The following is an 11,775-nucleotide window of genomic DNA, read 5'->3' on the forward strand; positions in this document are numbered from 1 at the left end:
GATCTTTTCTTTTTAGGGGAAGTAAGGTCTATTACAGAAAAATGAAACTATAGTGGGTATATAACACAGTATTATATGAATGTAACCTTCAGAGACCAATTTTTTCACCTTCCCTCAGGGGAAACATCAGCTTTGGAAAATTGACAAACTCAGGAGCAGGAACATAAAATGATTTTTGCTCCATTAGGATAAAAGAATCCTGCCATCATGCTCCTTTTATCTGCCTGTAGAGGCAAATATTCTGAATGAGTCTCCCAGGGAATTAAGAAAAAATAGAGCTGCCATAGAGATACTTCTGGTTTTGAGTTGCAATGAAGAACATCAACCAGAGTGGATACATCTCCATAAAAGAGAACAGTTACAACAAAGGGTTTAAAAGAGAACAAAACTAAGAGCCAAGGTACTGAAGCATTTATAAATAAACACCCCAATCTCTTTCAACTATCATGAGGTTGAAGAAAGCTTTGTTTGAAGAATTCCAGGACAAGGAAAAGAAGCTTGTGCAGATACACGACATTAAACTCCAAAGCAGGTGCTTTCAGCTGCCATATGCCATCAGATACTGGAACATAAAATTTTGTACATGCATGTCCATTCAGATACTTCTGTCATGTACCTATCAGATTTAAAGGGCAAAAATATGCATGCAGTTAGTGTAAAGACACTCCTGTTGTTCTAAACACACAATAGCCTAAATAACTTCTTAGTGGGATGGTGCTGTACATAACTATGCTGCCTCCAAAGTGACTGGACCCAGTAAATTCCCAAAAACCACAAAGCATCATGGAAAAAAACATAGGAAGCACACTTACAAAGATTATTTCAATCACAGAAATAAAGCAGAATTCAGGGATGCAATACAACTTTTTTCACTCTTTCTTCCTGAAACACTTCCGTATATATTTTTTAATGATGCACCACTTGTTCTATTTCCCCAATTTAACAAGGAAAGAGGGATGTAGCAACGAAAAGAATTTGTATTTCAAGAAAAGATGGCCGGTTCTTGAAAAAAAAAATTCAGGCAAATCACGATCAGTTTCCATAAGGAACTTCTACTACTGTGATTTCGAAAACAAGATCATTAAGAGCTTGTGAAATGCTCAGCCAGGCATACAGCATCTTTATTTCCAAGTCTGTGCTTTTACTAGATATATTAACTGGGGAGCTGCACAGTACTTCACTTACCATCTTAATACCCTGTCCCATCAATTTAAGACCTCTGTCCTAATGGTCTGTCACACAAACACCGGACTACTTTGATTCTGAATTCCCTTTAAATTCCAAGTACAGCCAGTGCCTCCTTGCATGAAGAGAAATCCTTCTTTCTTCCCTGACAACTGCTGCACAGAAACAAGTAAATTTGACCAACAAAACTAATCAAGGATGCAAAAGTTACTGAAATCTGACCTACAATAGAACATGGGCCACCCCTCCAGCCAAGAAAACTTGAAAATCCAAATATGTTATACCTGTGTCTTTTAGAGCCATACTCCAGCAAATCATGCACTCCTCTTGGCTACTTCCTGATTTCAGTCAAATTATACAAGTTAAATTGAAGTCCACCAGAGCTGAACACATGAATTCAAAGGCAGAACACAGTTCAGTGCAACAGCTTAAAATCTCCAAGCATTTACCAAACTCATTAGTTCATTTAATCTCAAACTCTCTAGACTGTTCTTTTAAATTTTTTGGACCCACACATGAATACCTCAAAATAAAACATTTTCATTACTTTCTTCTGACATAACTGGTTTTCAAGATTATAAAACGATTTTTGCAGAAGCTGGTGACAGCATGAAGAAGAAAAATAAGTGGTTCTTTGCCTTCCCATCTAGGGAGAAAAAATTTGGATGTGATGGTAATACCAGATTACACTTAACATACCCTAAGGGCAGAGACCTAAAATGAGAGATCTCCTATCGTATTCAGAGTGGATTAGAAAAAATCAGGATAATTGATTCGCACAGCTGGAAGTGGAAATGTTGAGGTCATTTTCTCTTTGGAGAATGGCTAATCAGAGTACCTGAATGAAAACCACAGGCCTGACTCGTGTCTTTCTCCTGTTAAAAAAAGGAAGCTACAATTGCACTTTCTCAATGACTAGGAATGCAAATACTACATTATGCATAACAAAAGTTATTGAACTGCTGTATGCTGCTCTTGATTCTTTTGGAGCACTTTCTTTCAATGTTCACTCTCACCCATGGAAAACTCTACCATTATTAATATCACCCTCTGAAACTAACTGCAAGTGGCAAACTAAGATCATTCCGACTGCTGGAATCCACAACCTCAGTGTATATATCTAATATGACTGAACTAAAATATGAAATTGAATGTAAGCTTAAGTCCAGTATAGTGACACAACTCCTGTTTCATAAAAATCTGCGCACTGAGGAGTAGAAAAATCTACCCGTAAAACTTGGCTTATCTTAGTTGCAATGTTTAAATGTTAGATGTGTAAAATGAAGAACGGTCACAGAAAAAATAGTATAACTTTTGAAAACTTCCAAATTTTTTCTAGGTTTATTCACTTGCTAGAATGTCAGCCTTCCAAGAGCAGTTTATTTCCATTAGAGTATCATGGAAAGAAACTGATTTCTACATCAAAAAACTTTTCAACTCATGAGTACTCATGCACATGGATGGCTTTTCATGAGTCAAAGCAGCAAAGAACAAAATTTCTCTTATTTACACCAGGAATAGCTACCATGAACATGTACAAAATAATCCAAAAAGAGTTTTTAACTCAGTGGTTCTCTGTTAGATTATCAGTACTTTTTAGATATCAATACTAGCAAAACCAATAAATGTTAAGTGCTTTAGCTTAAACTGGGCAGGCAGGGAGAGGGAACCAACAACAACAAAAAAAACCCCAAAACAAACAAACAAACAAACCCCAAAACAAAACCAAAAAAACCAACCACCCCTCCCCCCCCAAAAAAAACCCAAAACCAAACACAAAAAAAATCATCCCAACAAAAAAAAATTTCAAAACCATTTTCTGAGGATGATTTATGATCTATATCCTACACCGTCATGGAAAAACCTTCCAACTGACATTCCACACTGCTTGTATACATCTTTCCCTCCAGACAAGTATGTCTGCTTTCAGAAATGTCTTTAACCGATCTTGATTTTGATATGCACCGGTAGAAAGGTGAAAAAACAAAAATAACAGTCCAAGAAACAGCCTAGAATTTTCCCTGTGGTTCAAGAGGCAAAGATGCAGCACACTAAATGTGCCCATCTCAAGATCCCCATAATGGAGGAAAAAGCACTTAAAGGCTTTGATCTACCAGCTGACTCCTGGCACTAAAAAAGCAATCCAAAACCATAGAGCTAAGAACCCTTGACAAACAGTAGCCAAATCATTGTTGTGTAATTACTGAATGATGCTAACCAGTGTGGGGCCCAGTCCAGGCGTATCAAAAACCACTTTGATTCCCAGTAGGGAAACAGTTGCTCATTCAGCCCTGTAAAGAAGAGCCAGTTCAGGTGACTGCCTGCTCCAGATGTTCCTCTCCTCATATCGCCTCTCTCCTAAATGGAATCTGAACGCTGACTGCAGAGGGAAGCAGAAGTGCTTCTAGGAAACACTATCACCCTGCACTTTCTGGAAATCACAGAATCCAACCACCTAGTCTAGCAATTTAGGAACAAGTTTCTTCAACAAAATTTTACACCCCTTGACCTCAACTAGGATTAACAATGCATTTAAACTCCCACGTGGGATTAGTCATCTGGGAGCAGTATGGGTAGTACAGTTTTACAGATCATTCAGAGTATCAGAAATCAAAATTAAAAATCCAGCATGAAAGAAAATCTCAGAATCATGTTTGTAGCCCCCCTTCCAGGGGAAGGAACTGATGACTTAAGAATTCTTATAGGGTATCTTAGGATTTGCCTTCACATTTGTGACAGATATAAACTGAATCATAGCATCACTTAGGTTGGAAAAGACCTTTAAGATCATCAAATCCAACCATTAAGTAATTACACAGGATTTCTATTGTAATTGATTTAACCTTGTCTTTGAATTTCAAAGCTTCTTGTGAGACAGTGACGGTTCAGGCAAATCCCAAGAGGCATTTTTAACCACCACTGGTTAATCACTCTACATCCACCCACAACTATCAAACACAAATTGAAAAATTAGACCTAGAATCAAAAATCTTTTGGAACAGAAAATTTTGCTCCAAGGTAGTTTATTTCATAAATAAAGCTTGTTCTGTTTCACCAGAGAGCTACATCGTGCATTGGGAGGAAATGACTGGAAAATTTCAAGTGGCAGGCCTGACGAAAAGCAAGTATGAATGATCTTAGGTACAGTTCAAGCATTAATTAAGCCTGTCAGAGCATAAATGTGAAGATGTTAACCACAGCCTTCTGCATGGCACCTGCTAAGCTGCCAAGCTGAACTCAGTGGAGTAGCCCAGAGAGACCAGAAATGTATGTATGCTGTCAAAAAAATGACAAACCAGCTTAATTCCTTTCTCTACCTACACATGCTTTATTATGAAAGAGAAGAGGGCAATTTCTAAGTCTGCAGAGGAAAGTACTGAAAAAATACATTTAATTCTTAAATTACACCTACCCCCTATCTATCTACCATCAGCTACAAATCTTTATTTATCTGATAGATATATGGGTTTGTGTCATTTTGAATTGACGTCAGCTGTGAATCAAAACTGTACTGACTCATTCATAGCCTTCAGTATCCTAGCATTTCATGCTCAGTTTTTAATCACACACCGACATCTAGAAAGTCCCATGCAGAGATGTGGATTTTACAATATCAGAGTCCGTGCATCCGAGATGGAAAATGCTAGTTCAAAGAGGGTCTTGGTGGATCCAGCATATGGTAACAATTGTCTGTATTATTAATCCATACACTGAGGTTATTCATTAGAATGTTGTTTTATTTTCCTATTGGTTTTCTACATCCTTATTTGTAATGCTACGTATAAAATGGACACAAATAATTTAGAAAGTTTAATGAGTTTAAACCAGGACATACTATATAGGCAGGCTTTTACTGCAGCACAAGTAATCTTCTTAAATCACTATGTGGACTTTCTCCTCTAGCTTATCTATGGCAATTTATTTCTATAATTTTCAGTGAAGAAAAGGGTGGAGATATCTTTTTATATTGCTGGCTTTTGCAGATGAAGCAGTTTCTCCTGTACTGTCATAGTCACAGAAAAGGAATAGCTTGGGGCTCTCTGAGTTTCCTCCAGGGAGCTGCAGAAATAAACACTGCCTTCTCTTATTTATGCAGTCAGCATTACACAAATGTAACAAATGAGAGGATTCAGAACATAGTTCATTCAAAATGGCAACTGCCTTGTAAGAGGCTAATAAATGTGTTGATGCGCAGCTTCGTTTCTGTGACACAGAATTAATTGCAACTTTAATAATAGTAATTTTAAGAGGTCTCAAAATTTTCTGTTAGAATCATGTTATATAGTTATCTTCAATCACTGTGAAAACACTGGCATACAAAAAAATTAAAAACTAAATTAAAAATTAAACTCATGAATTGTATTACATGTTATTTCCAGAACCGAAGGTTGTAAAACCCCGTAATTGTATGAATGTGACCGATGTGATTACAAAGGCCACAGACAGTACTTAGCCGTGAAGATTTAGACATCCCACAATTTGTAGGAAAAACTGGAAGTTTATTTGCTGAATATTATCAGTATGTCCTCAGCTACAGTATGTTTACAAAAATTACCACATTTTTACAACCTTCCTCTAGTTCTCACAGCACAGAAATATTACAAAGTTAACCTGCATGGCAGCAAGTTTAACATTGCACTTGTTTAACCTGAACCATCTATTTGGGTTTGCTGAGGATACTGTTATTGAATATGGTTCCAAACAAAGACATCAGTAAACCCAGGAATTTTTTAAGATGGACACCTGACCAATTGTATCTCCTTCCACTCCCTGAGAAGAAGCAAGGAGTTTGAGGCAAATGGATCAACTGAAAACCTCGTGTCTCTTAAGCCAATCTCTTCTATCATGACTGAATACAAGGATAAAGCATATAAACTGAGAAAACACGTACTAAATTCACAGTACAAAGAAGCTGCTGAGATTCAATATGTTTTTAATTTTCTGTTCATTTAAAAGGAAAAAAAAAATCAAAACCTGAAATAGTTTGCAATGTTTCACTACCAAACCTGAAATTTATTGCAAAAGTTTTGCCGCCATATGCCTAAGAATTATGTTGGGCAAATGCCAAAAATAAAAGGTGGTCTGTGAAGACACCTGTTGAGGAAAAAAAATGCTGTAAACTGGGAAATTTTATAGGATCAGCAAGCCAAATCCTCAGGGTAAGGTCAGGAATTGAGATAGCTGCTCCTTGAGGTTAGACTTTTATATTTTTGTATGATTCTGAAAAGTAGGAGATCTGACCAGCTACTAGAAATACAACAGCTGTTGCAAAAATGCTTAATATTGCCATAGGCTATGTTTAATTACAGACAAAAACCTCATGACCATTGCTCATTTCTTCTCTTTTGATTATTCCAATTTTATTTGTTTTACAGCAGCTGAGTTAACATTGTATCTGAGGTTGAAAAACTTGCACTTGGATGGGATTAATTTTATGTATATCCAGAGACACTGCTACTTATTACACTTTGGCCTAGGCAGCCCCAATCTCTAACTGGAGACACAGAAGAACACAAAATATGAAGCACCATCAAAGACAAAGCAACACAGCAGGATAAAAAAAGGCCTTTTACCAATTTCTCACAAGGATGGTTTTCATGTTCTTCCCCACCAGGCCTATTTCTTCCAACTCAAATGCCTCACAGCCCTCCACTGTTCTGCCTGGAATTCTCTTTGCCTTTTGCAATATACGAACAGAAAATGAGGTGAGAAGAAACCAGAGACTTACAACAGCAACCTGAAATTCCTTACAGATCAGGATAACAGCTTTTCTCAAGGTATGTTGGGACAAGATTTTATGGGCGCAAGAATCAGAAGCATGATGACAAAGACGTATTGTAATCAAGAAGGAATTAGATCAGGCTAAAGAATAATTGAAAGCCTCTACCTGCACTCCTAAGGTTTGCCCCTTTGTTATGTTGACGTAAGTCTTTTGAGAGCTAGGAAAATTTTAAATTAATTAACAGGTGAGATTTCAAAGATCTACATTTCAGATTTTATCAAGTGATGATATTTGACACTTACGGAAGAACAATCTCCAATTTAGACACTTTTTCTTTTGTTCAAGAGAGGAATCTGTCTACATTTCTTGAAGATGAAACAAGGATGTTAGAAGAAATGGGATTTAATACAAGGCACATGGTCACCTGGAGCAGCCACTCTCTCCACGGCTCCTGAAAGTCTTGTAAATGCACAAAGTGCTCTGCAGACTGACTGTCATGGAGAGACATAGGAGAAATTTCCCCACTTCTCTGTTTATGAAGACATGCTCTATGGGTATTTCCATATTCTGACACTTAATTCTGAAGAAGTGCAGCTTTTCCACCACACATGTGGCAACTTCCAGGATGATTTACTTGGATGTTGAGTTTGATGTATTCCCCTGCTTGGGAAATGCGGCAAGGAGAAAAATTCTGTTTGCTTCAATTTTTCAAGGGGAAATGGTAAATAACTGCTACCTATATAACCTACAGAGGTTTACAAAACCCCAAGGTTTGTGTATTTGGCCTCCTCACTGCATTCACAACATATTACTTTTTTTAGTGGTTGGGTAATTTTGCAGGGAGGATTTGGTGTGGGTTTTCTTTAAGGGTGTGTATGTATGCATGTATTTTTTCCAAGTTCTAGCACCATTTCCAAAGTGACACTGTCATACAAAATCCCTGCAACAAATGCCTGTCATCCTCCAATGTTTGTGCGCTCTTTTTTCTTTGAGTAGATGTGATAGTCTATTTCAATTTTAAACTCAAGCTGAAAGAGTCACAATTCTGAATTTGGTCACTGTCTGTTATACAAAGCTTGTCATGAGGAAAAAGAAGTTGCACCAGTGTACATTTTTTTTAGTATTCATGGTGCCTTAAATAATAACCAGTTAATCATGGTTTTATAAATCCCTTAAAAAATGAGTTACTCATTATCAGTAAGCCCCACTCATTTTATTGATTTTTGGTGATATATCTTCCTGGGAACTTAGATTTCTCACTGTAATTCCTTTTACTTGTAATTACTTATTTTTTAAAGTATCTTTAAAAACTAGAATAAACACAGGCAAAGAAAACTTAAGTATTGGAGAAAACAGCCACTTGCTTTTGTGAGAGAGCTGCATTAGGTTTAGGTGGTATGTGGCAGATACACATCACTATCCTCACAGAATATCCCATAAAATCCAATAGAGATTTAAGTAAAAAGGCTTCTACAGGAGTTAAATAAGACTCTGGAGAAATAACTTAGAACTCTAATAGCCTTCTCATAGAGCTCTACAGGGCTGTACAAGTACTTTTAAAGTACATTGCACTTGCACTTACATATTTCCCATTCAAAGCAGGAGCGTAAGACTGTAACTGAAAAGACTGAAACATTCAGCCATATGACAACTTTCAATAAGCAAAGCCCAGTTTTATTCCCAGTCATTTTCAAGCAGGAAGAAGCAGTACTCAGTCAAGTGCTAAGCACTGCTGAAGGCTCACACTGGCCTGTACACAGGCAGATGCACACGTGAGGAGAAATGCATTCAGACTAAAGTTTGCCCACAACACCACCACTATTAGACTCAGCAATTTCAATACAGAACCATGGCTCTGAAGTATCTTCATTGTTTTCAGATCCCACAACAAATCTCTTCAAGGAAACAAGCTTGTACTCACCTACACAGATAAATCACTCTAAGAGAAATTGGAATGTGCACTCAGAAACCTGATAATGTTTTTTCAGTACATCCAAGCAGGTTTCTTGACACGGATGATCAGTTCCTCACCAGTCAACTTTCAACTATCCATTGGTGACATCACTCAGCAATTACAGAACCTGCCCAAGTAAAAGCATTGAAATAGGCTGCATCAAATTAAGTGTTGCCAGCAGATCAAGGGAGGTGATTCTCCCTCTCTGCTCCACTCTTGTAAGACCCCATCTGGAGTATTGTGTCCACCTCTGGGGCCTACAATGTAAGAGAATATGTGGACCTGTTGGAGCAAGTTCAGAGGAGGACCACAGAGATGATCAGAGGGAGGGAGCAGCTCTTCTATGCAGACAGGCTGAGAGAGTTGGCATTGTTCAGCAAAGGCTCCAGAGAAATTTTACTGCAGCCTTTCAACACTAAAAGGGGGCCTACAAAAAAAAGGTGTGGAGAAATACAGGTTTTTTTACCAAGGCCTGTAGTGACAGCACAAGGGGTAATGATTTTAAACTAAAAGAAATTAAGTTTTTAGTGGCTATAAGAAAGAAATTTTTAATTATGAGAGTTTTGAAATACTGGAACAGATTGTCCAGAGAAGCTATGGATGACCCATCCCTAGAAGCGTTCTTGACCCCTAGAAGTTTTCAAGGCCAGGTTAGACAGGGCTTTGAGCAACCTGATCTAGTGGAAGGTGTCCCTGCCCATGGCAGAGGGATTGGAACTAAATGATCCATAATTTCCTTTCTCACCCAAACCATTTTGAAAGTCCGTGATTCTACAAAGTCGTCCTCCAGCTGCAGATGCTATGCAATTTATATTTTACCAATGGAAATATTTTTAAAACTCACTGTCTGTATTTTGCCTATTGATTGCCAAATCAATATGGGAAGGTCCTTTAAACGACATTATCAAGTGCTATAAGTAATATCATTACTATACTTCAACAGTCACTATGTTGTGCACATATATTACCACGTTTAGTCACTTGCTTTCTAATACCCATGTGACAGCAGGCATATACTTCTTTCATGAATGGGATGCTGCAGACAGTTTGCCTGACTACTAGAAAGAAATGTATTATTAATAGATTTTAGAAAGATGCATTATTTCATATTTTTTTTTCCAGGCGATAAATCCTAAAGATGTGAATGAAACTGACAGGAAAATGCATTGCATCCATTATCAAAAATTACTCTGTGATAGTCATTGCAGCCAATTGCTAGGACCTCTGTCATAACACTTTAGTTTGCTCAAAATGCATTGAATGATGCGGTCAAGTGAAACAGGACAGAATCAAAAGAAAGGACTCAGAGGGTCCATATGGCAACACTACAGCTTTCTAGCACGGAAAATTGAGATGCAGTATCTTAATAAGTTTTAGAATTAATTAATTATGAATTTTGTATGCAAGAATGAAGAAACTCAACACAAAATATGTACAACATCAAACAATCAGTGCATTGTAAATAGTCTGGTTCTTTTCAGAAACTTGTCAAAGGCTTTTTATTTAGCTTTGTTTTTAAAGGAAAATCCTACATTTTCTAGGCATCTGAGACACCAAAAAAAAAAAAAAAAAAAAAAAAAGGGTCATTTTGACAGTAATAAAGAAAAACCAAAATACACCAACAGGATTTTAGAGTAATCATAAATCGCTATCATAAACATATGATGGTATTACCGGATAGCCATTTCGCCCTGGTAGGCCCTGGTTGAATGAGATGAAATGGTACGACACATTAACAACACAGTCATGACATATGACATAACAAACATGCAGAGTACATCACTAGGAAATTATAATTCGTGTATTGCTTAGTTGTTTTGTATGTGATGACATTTCAAACCAATAAATATGAGATAGGTACTACACAGTGAAGAAATGAGGCTTTGGCAATGGATGTGTTTTAACTTAAATAAGCACTTTAATTAAAAGGCTACTGGCCTAGTGAAATTCTGTTTCTATGGAGAGAATTAGCCATGTAAACTGACAGGCAATATGTAGTTAATTTAAAAATAAAAAGGTTTAGTGCTTAGGCAGTAAAGTATTAGATTCCACTAGAACAGAGGTGCCAAAGAAGAAATCTGAGATGGCTGTAAATGATCATAAAAAATTTCAAACTCCCCAGCCTTTGACTGCTATTACATGTGCTACTCAGTAGTCATGTACAAAAAAAATAAACAGAGCACTGCAGAAGCCTTTGAAATTACAACCTACACCTAATTCCATGCAGTTTCATGTGGGATATACAAATATTTGATATTTTAAATGAAAACTATTACCACAGTCTCCCAGGTGAAAACAATACTTAAGATCACAACAGTTGCCCCTAGCCAGTGTCTGCATAAATACAGAAGTGAATTAGGAAGAGAAATTACATTTTTCATGGCTTGTAACAATGTAAAGCATTGCTGCCCGTCAGCAAGATGAAGTCTTGCAGGTTTCAAGCATGAAACTTCAATTCGAAGTTGGATGCTTCTTAAAATTACTTAGTTTTGGAATCTATTTCAGGTCTGTGCTAATATTGCCAAGATTAAGGCTTATATGGGGGGGTGGGGGTGTTTGTTTGATTGTTTGGGTTTTTTCAGTGTACCTATACTGAAACAGTGGGGAACTGAAGTCAAAGACATTCTGAATGAGGCATATAGTGAACTCTTGCCACATTGCCTTGGTACAGGAAAATAGCCTGTATCACGATTTATGTTTGCTCTTTGTGCTTCATTGGAGGGCTGCAAAAGAAATTGGGGAAAAGAGTGTTTCTTTCAAGTAAACAGCACCTTTAAGCATTAAGCCTGCCTTTCCATTGATTGCTTGTTAAATGAATTTGTCACTATGAATTGCTGAGCACATGGTCAAAATCTCACAAGGATAAGTAATAGCATGACTCAATATATGCAGTTTACAGTAAAATATTTAGGTC

The 11,775-nt window shown here is 37.1% G+C and overlaps 1 protein-coding gene across 1 annotated transcript in view; it reads right to left on the minus strand.

Moving 5' to 3' along the window:
• The window catches only part of COL25A1 (collagen type XXV alpha 1 chain), a 305,105-nt gene that overhangs the window by 135,170 nt on the left and 158,160 nt on the right, over window positions 1–11,775 (minus strand). The window contains exon 4 of the mRNA XM_017736775.1: window positions 10,536–10,562. The gene's annotated coding sequence lies outside the window, so the exon portion shown is untranslated. The remainder of the gene's footprint in view (window positions 1–10,535; window positions 10,563–11,775) is intronic.

Source organism: Corvus brachyrhynchos, unplaced genomic scaffold (assembly GCF_000691975.1).
Source record: "Corvus brachyrhynchos isolate BGI_N302 unplaced genomic scaffold, ASM69197v1 scaffold175, whole genome shotgun sequence".
NCBI lineage: Eukaryota > Metazoa > Chordata > Aves > Passeriformes > Corvidae > Corvus > Corvus brachyrhynchos.